Below are 6,588 nucleotides of genomic sequence, written 5' to 3' on the forward strand. Positions count from 1 at the left end.
TTTAGACCATGTAACCAAGAGAAACGGAGGAAAATATTTTGTAAAATTTGTTTTGGGTCATAATTGTAAGACATTGAGAAAATGCGTGGGGGGACAGGGGATGTCCAATGAGACCTTTGCCCGAAACACATTTGCTGGTTTGCTATTGTAATAAATCAGATATGCTTGGTACAGATTTAGGTCTTTAAGAAAAAGGCACTCAATATGATCATGTTACTGAAACTGCCACAGATAACCAAACTTATTTACCAATCAATGCCGTATCTTGGATCAAGGAAAAAAGATATTGCAAGTTTACTGCCATTGTTAAAATCATGAGTGAAGCTATTTATTTTCATATTAACTGTTTCAATTGTCTACTCTCTGGGAGTAGAGTGTAAGGAAAAGACACTACAGCATCAATCACTCGGATAATCTATTTTGAGCACGCAAGAAAACCCTATACCTAGTGTGGATTAAAAAAAAATATGCAGGCCATTTTCGGAATTAAGTTTCAATGCTACATTAGCCTCTCCAGTATTGCACTTGCTTGATCTTCTTCGGAAGAATAAACAGAAATACTTAAAAGTGCTATAAGGAATTGCCATGCAACTTGGAAATTCATGCCAAAAGCGTTCTTAAAATCACGGGTCAACAGATTAGAATAATCCCCATTTGTAAAAAAGACACGCTTCACATAGGCTAAAAATACAATATTCTTCAAGTGTTTGTTGAATGGGACAATGCAAGATACTGTCATGTAAAATAATTACCAATATGGAATTGTATTGGCTCACTCAGCAAGGTCGAGAGTGGCTTGCTTGGGGTGTAAACAAAAAACACGTTACACAGAGGACACCCCATGTTCAAAGTTGCAATCATAAAAAGGTAAGACACAAAGGCTGAAGGAATCTCGCGCTTACCCATTCCTGGATGCGCCTGAGTTAAACGGGCAATAGGAAATAAACTGTACAGGTGGCTATTGCAAGGTGCTCAATTATCCAGCTGGGCAAGTTGGTTTTGGAAATGCACCTTTGAATTGGACTACATACGACGAGCGGGATAAACAATGCAACACACTGGTAAATAAACCGCATACCAATGAAGACAAACTTAAATATTATGTAAACCAGTTTTACTATGCCAGGTTGGTGTCGTGGCCGCTCCCTACACTTGACATGCGCTGGCCAGAACTGATTTTCAACAGAGTAGGAGAATATACGAAAAGCCAAATGCAACGCCAATCATATAGGGCAAAAGTACTGCATGCCCTCATAAGCAAGCATGTTTTGCTTGTGACCCATCTTTAAAAGGCATTGATGAAAAGGCCTGCTCTAAATTGCACTGTACTAAAACTCAGCCTGCTGCAGGTATTTATTATGGGGACATTGGAAGAAGACACATACTACACACATGCAAACATCTTGTACAACACCACAAGCTCACACACGGCAAACCAATAACTCCCACCTTGCCCTCCCCGTCAGCCAAAAAGAACAAGTGGGCCTGCTTACCGCTTCATGTGTCTGTCTTAGCAGATGTCACTGGGAGGAACGCTGACTACTGCTTCTGTTGGCTAAAATAAACATAAGGTCTGTGCCGGTTGTGGGAGCAGAGAGCAGGGGGGGAGTTGGCTAATGATGAAGACAGGGGGTGGGAGGGGGCAATAAATAAAAAAATCAGGGAGAGGGAGTCCAAAACCCTCAGCCGAAGCTGCAAAGGTTCAGCAAACGCGCGCACGCACACAGAACTCATGAGCGCGCGGCTCTCAATCCGAAAAAGGCACGAGCTCTATCTATCCCCCACTTGGTGTGACAGGAGCGCGCGGCACGCAGTCAGATCTTAAACACTAGACCACGGAGCAAGGTAGGGACTAGTTCCCATCTGAGAAAAGGACCATAGCAACGGCCCGCCCCCTCTTCTTCACGTGACCTCTGATGTCATCCGTGTGATTTCCGGAGCAGGGAAGCGGTTCCGGAGCACGTTCAGTGAGCAGGCCGGGGCTGAGCGGGAATTCTGAACGCTCTGGACTGGCTGCCAGTGCAAGTGCAACCGGACCCCGCCATCCTTTGGCTTGCAGCGTTTGTGGTGGGCATTTCAATACAGGGAAGGTTTCTACGAGACCCTGAAGCGTCCTGAGCGTCAAAGCTCTGGCTGCAAGAACAGCAGCAACCCGTGTGCTCTTGGCTGGCTGTAAATACAATTGGCATTTTCTTCCGGATACCGTGAACGTTCTTGCAAGACACCCGATTTTGATAGGGGAGCGGGAAATTACATTTACTCTAAAAATCATGCTAATCTATTCAACATGAAAGGTATGGAGGACCAAGAAAAAGAACAGGGAGACAGTGTATGATGGTGTTTAACTGATCAATGGAGGCTAATAGAGTGATTTAATGTTTCATGAGGGTGTTTATTAGGATGGGCGCTTTTAGAGGTGGTTGGCTGGGTATCTGGGTGTGATTCGGGACTGACACACAGGCATCTGGGGGGAGGGACATCTTGCTATTTGGAGGGAGGATCTGGCATTATGGTGTTGGACTAGAGGGAGGTATTGGGCATCTTGGTGGGGTCTGAATGGTTGGTTATGGGCATCTTGGTGGGGTCTGAATGGTTGGTTATGGGCATGCTGGTGTGGGTCTGGTGGGATGGGGCACATTTGTGGATCTGGAGAAAGGAGGCACATTGGTGTGGGTTTGGAGGGATGGATAGGACATGGTGGTGTGGGTCTGGGGGAGGGATAGGGACAGTGGTGTGGATTGGGGTACATTGGTGTGGGTCTGGGGAGGGATGAGGACATGGGTGTGTTTCTGGAGGGAGAGATGGGTGGCATGGGTCATCTAGGTGTGGGTTAGGAAGTGGGATGGGGCATTTTGGTGTGGCTCTGGACGGAGATGGTGGCGCACATTGGTGTAGCTCTGGAGGGAGGTGGTGGGGGCACATTAGTGTGGCTCTGGAGGGAGGTGGTGGGGCACATAGGTGTGGCTCTGGGTGGAGATATGGTGCACATGGGCGCCTTTCTGGAGGGAGAGATGGGGCACAGTGGGTCTGGAGGTTGGCATGGGTCATCTAGGTGTGGGGTGGGAAGTGGGACGGGGCATCTTGGTGTGGCTCTGGAGGGAGGTGGTGGGGGCACATTGGTGTGGCTCTGGAGGGAGGTGGTGTCATGTGCCCAAACGCATGCCGGAAAGTATTTACTTCCGTGTTTCCGGACTGTCAGCGCGTTGCAACGTCCAAGCGACTCCTCGCTGCCTTGTTTCTGTACGCTGTGTTTATTTCTATTTCCTTACGGTTGCTGGTGTTCTGTTTCTTGGCTGTTTTCCCTTTTCTTTTGCTTTGCGCTGGCTTCGGCATGTTCTCTCTTTTCCATTTTCACAGACCTGCGGGGTGCCCTACCCCCGCAACCCATTGGTCTCTCCCTGCTCCTTACCTGGATTCCCTGATCTCCTTCAGCTTCTCGACGAGTACTGTCCCGAGTGCTGGTCTTCAGTACCAGCAGGACCGTCCTTCCAATTGCCACCACGGATCTCCATCCACGCGGGTGTGTGCCATCTACTCTCAGATTTCAACAAGGTTTTTTTTACGCCAGTGGCTTTTTCCCCTAACGCCTATCTGCGGTGACGGGGACGCTGCGGCCACAGTTTTCTGGGGGCCGCTGTGGCTTCCCACCGCGGGAGGTTCACTACGTCTTTCGCTTATACCTACCGGGAGTCATCAAGCTACACTACGGATTCAAGTTCTGCAGGTGAAGAGATGGAGGAGGGAAGTGGGTTGGACGATTTGGACTCAAGTTGTGACAGGTGGTGGGGGCACATTGGTGTGGCTCTGGAGGGAGGTGGTGGGGCACATTGGTGTGGCTCTGGAGGGAGGTGGTGGGGCACATTGGTGTGGCTCTGGAGGAAGGTGGTGGGGCACATTGGTGTGGCTCTGGAGGAAGGTGGTGGGGGCACATTGGTGTGGCTCTGGAGGGAGGTGGTGGGGGCACATGGGTGCGTTTCTGGAGGGAGAGATGGGGCACAGTGGGTCTGGAGGGTGGCATGGGTTATCTAGTTGTGGGTTGGGAAGTTGGACGGGGCATCTTGGTGTGGCTCTGGATGGAGGTGGTGGGGGCTCATTGGTGTGGCTCTGGAAGGAGGTGGTGGGGGCACATTGGTGTGGCTTTGGAGGGAGGTGGTGGGGGCACATTGGTGTGGATCTGGAGGGAGAGATGGGGCACAGTGGTTCTGGAGGGTGGCATGGGTCATCTAGGTGTGGTTTGGGAAGTGGGACGGGGCATCTTGGTGTGGCTCTGGAGGGAGGTGGTGAGGGAACATTGGTGTGGGTTTGCTGGGAGGGACGGGGACATTGGTCTGGGGATGGATGGCAGCATATTGGTGTGGGTCTGGAAGGAGGGGATGGGGCACATTGGTGTGGGTCTGGGTGGATGGGGGCATACTAGGATGGGTGGTTTTAGAGGGGGTTGGCTGGGGCTTTCGGCATGTGATTCAGGATCGGCACATGGGCATCTGATGCAAGGGGAAGGGTCATCTTGCTATGTGGAGGGAGGATGGGGCATTGTGGTATTGGTCTAGAGGGAGGGATGGGGCATCTTGGTGTGGCTCTGGAGGGAGGTGGTGGGGGCACATTGGTGTGGATCTGGGTGGAGGGATGGTGCACATGAGTGTGTTTCTGGAGGGAGAGATGGGGCACATTGGTTCTGGAGGGTGGCATGGGTCATCTAGGTGTGGGGCGGGGCATCTTGGTGTGGCTCTGGAGGGAGGTGGTGGGTGAGGTAGAGGTGAAGCATATGGGTGTGGCTCTGAGGGCTGGAGCATCTTGGTGTAGGTCTGGAGGGATGGATGTTGGTGTATTTATGTGGGTTCGGATGGAGGGATGATGGCATGTAGGTCAGGAGGGAGGTGGCATTTGAATCGGGAACGTGTGTTTGGAAGGAGAAATGGGGCATTTGAGTGTGAATGGTATCTGCTTGTGGGTGGGGGCATGAAGGACCATTAACAGCGGAGCAGCGGGAGGGAGAGCCGGGGGCCCAACCTCAGTTGCATCCCAGACGTGCACACCCACAGCACCTCTCGCAGAGCGGTCCAACGCGCGTGGTCAACCAGGCGCCAGGGAGCGGGCATTCCCTTCCACCGGAGAGGGGTCCGCGACTCGGCAGATGGCCGGGGATGCCTGGCAGGGTTGGGATAACTTGCTGGGCATGTCCCCAGCCACGCACCAGAAAGGGAGCCCTGCACAGCCCCCTTTCCTCACTGAGCCCGCCTCTGCGCTGGCCGGGGTTGTGCACTCCTCTCTCTGATCTGCCAGTGGGTGGGCATTGGTGGGCACGCCGCGGTCAGCAGGGAAGCCCCGAGTGGGGGCAGCCGGGGCAGAGGAAAACCTGACTGCTCTCGAGGCGCACTTCCCCAGGCAGACAGGGGCCCGGCACGCCAGGCACGAGCCCTGAGCCATGGTGCAGCTGGCTTACTTGACGGTGGGCGCCAAGGTTACAGCCGCCCACATCTGTGGGCGAGCGACGGCCAGGCCTGCTGGCACAGTGGGTGACCTTCCCTCTTGCCCAGGTACCTGGAGCTGGGCCCTATGAGGCCGGGCTGGGGTTTGAAGACTCTAGCGGTCCCACCCGATCCCTTGTCTGTGCTGTCTCTGGCCCGGCTCGCTGTCCGTCTCCCAGGAAAAGGGAAGCAGAAGGGGTCGGGAAGGATGAGTGGATCGGGCCGGGTGGGCAGGTGGCAGAGCGGACTACCTCCATCCCCCTGGGAAGCGATGTGCTGCTGCCGGTGGCGGTCAGGCTGAGCACCTGTTGTTTTTTTTTTTTTTTTTTTTTTTTTTTTTAGTTTTGGAAACCACAATGGTTTCGGCTGAGCTAGACAGGGCGCTGGGCTGTCCTGCCACAGGCGGCGCTTCCTCCCCCGACCTCTCCTGCACCGGCAGGGTCCGGCCGACTTCTGGAACATAAAAAAGTTGTCTGTGACTCTTGGCGGTGGATCACTCGACTCGTGCATCGATGAAGAACGCAGCTAGCTGTGAGAATTAGTGTGAATTGCAGGACACATTGATCAACACGTCGAACGCACCATGTGGCCCTGGGTTTTTCCCGGGGCTACGTCTGTCTGAGGGTCGCTTGTACATCAATTGCCCCGGGGTTCCCTCCCAGGGGCGTGGCTGGTGCTGTTGCAGGGACCCCATTCCATTCATCCCCCTAAGGTCAGACCCCGATCAGACCGTCACTGGATCCTTGGATCTGGCGCACAAGCTCATTGCCGACGCGTCCTGGCCTCCCCAGTTTCCCTGCCTCATGCTGGTTTAGGGAGGGCCGGGTGGCCAACACACCCCGGATGTGGTGGTGGCGGCAGCAGGCTTTAAAAAAAGCCTGGTGCACCTTCACCCTACCCCTGGGGCACCTGGCCGTGCTGTATATGGCTGTCTTTGGAGTCCCACGGCTGCTGGCGCAGGATGACCATGGAGCGCGGACCTTGTGACCATGTAGGCTTCGGTCGCAGATTGGGACAGAGCACACTCGCCTGCGCCAGAGGCACAGGGCTGGGGCAACCCCCCCCGTCTGGGCCAGAGGCCAGCTGCCCTGAGCTTTGTGCTCCCCGACCACGGCCTCAG

General features: G+C 53.9%; 1 protein-coding gene and 1 non-coding gene across 10 annotated transcripts in view; one reads left to right on the forward strand and one right to left on the reverse strand.

The window, feature by feature from the left end:
* R3HDM1 (R3H domain containing 1) overlaps positions 1–1,871 on the reverse strand; it is a 1,943,510-nt gene extending 1,941,639 nt beyond the window's left edge. For 3 of the 9 annotated variants that reach the window (XM_069616544.1, XM_069616545.1, XM_069616542.1), the window contains exon 1: positions 1,494–1,843. The gene's annotated coding sequence lies outside the window, so the exon portion shown is untranslated. Of the gene's footprint in view, positions 1–1,493 lie in introns of all 9 variants that reach the window. The other 6 variants (XM_069616547.1, XM_069616548.1, XM_069616546.1 and 3 more) reach the window with 3 other exon arrangements.
* Positions 1,872–5,945: 4,074 nt separating this feature from the next.
* Positions 5,946–6,096, forward strand: LOC138491030 (5.8S ribosomal RNA). Its single transcript, XR_011275906.1, has one exon. It is a non-coding gene; the product is annotated as a 5.8S ribosomal RNA (ribosomal RNA).
* Positions 6,097–6,588: the final 492 nt, after the last annotated feature.

The sequence above is a fragment of the Ambystoma mexicanum genome, chromosome 9 (assembly GCF_040938575.1).
Source record: "Ambystoma mexicanum isolate Mex_15411 chromosome 9, UKY_AmexF1_1, whole genome shotgun sequence".
Lineage (NCBI taxonomy): Eukaryota > Metazoa > Chordata > Amphibia > Caudata > Ambystomatidae > Ambystoma > Ambystoma mexicanum.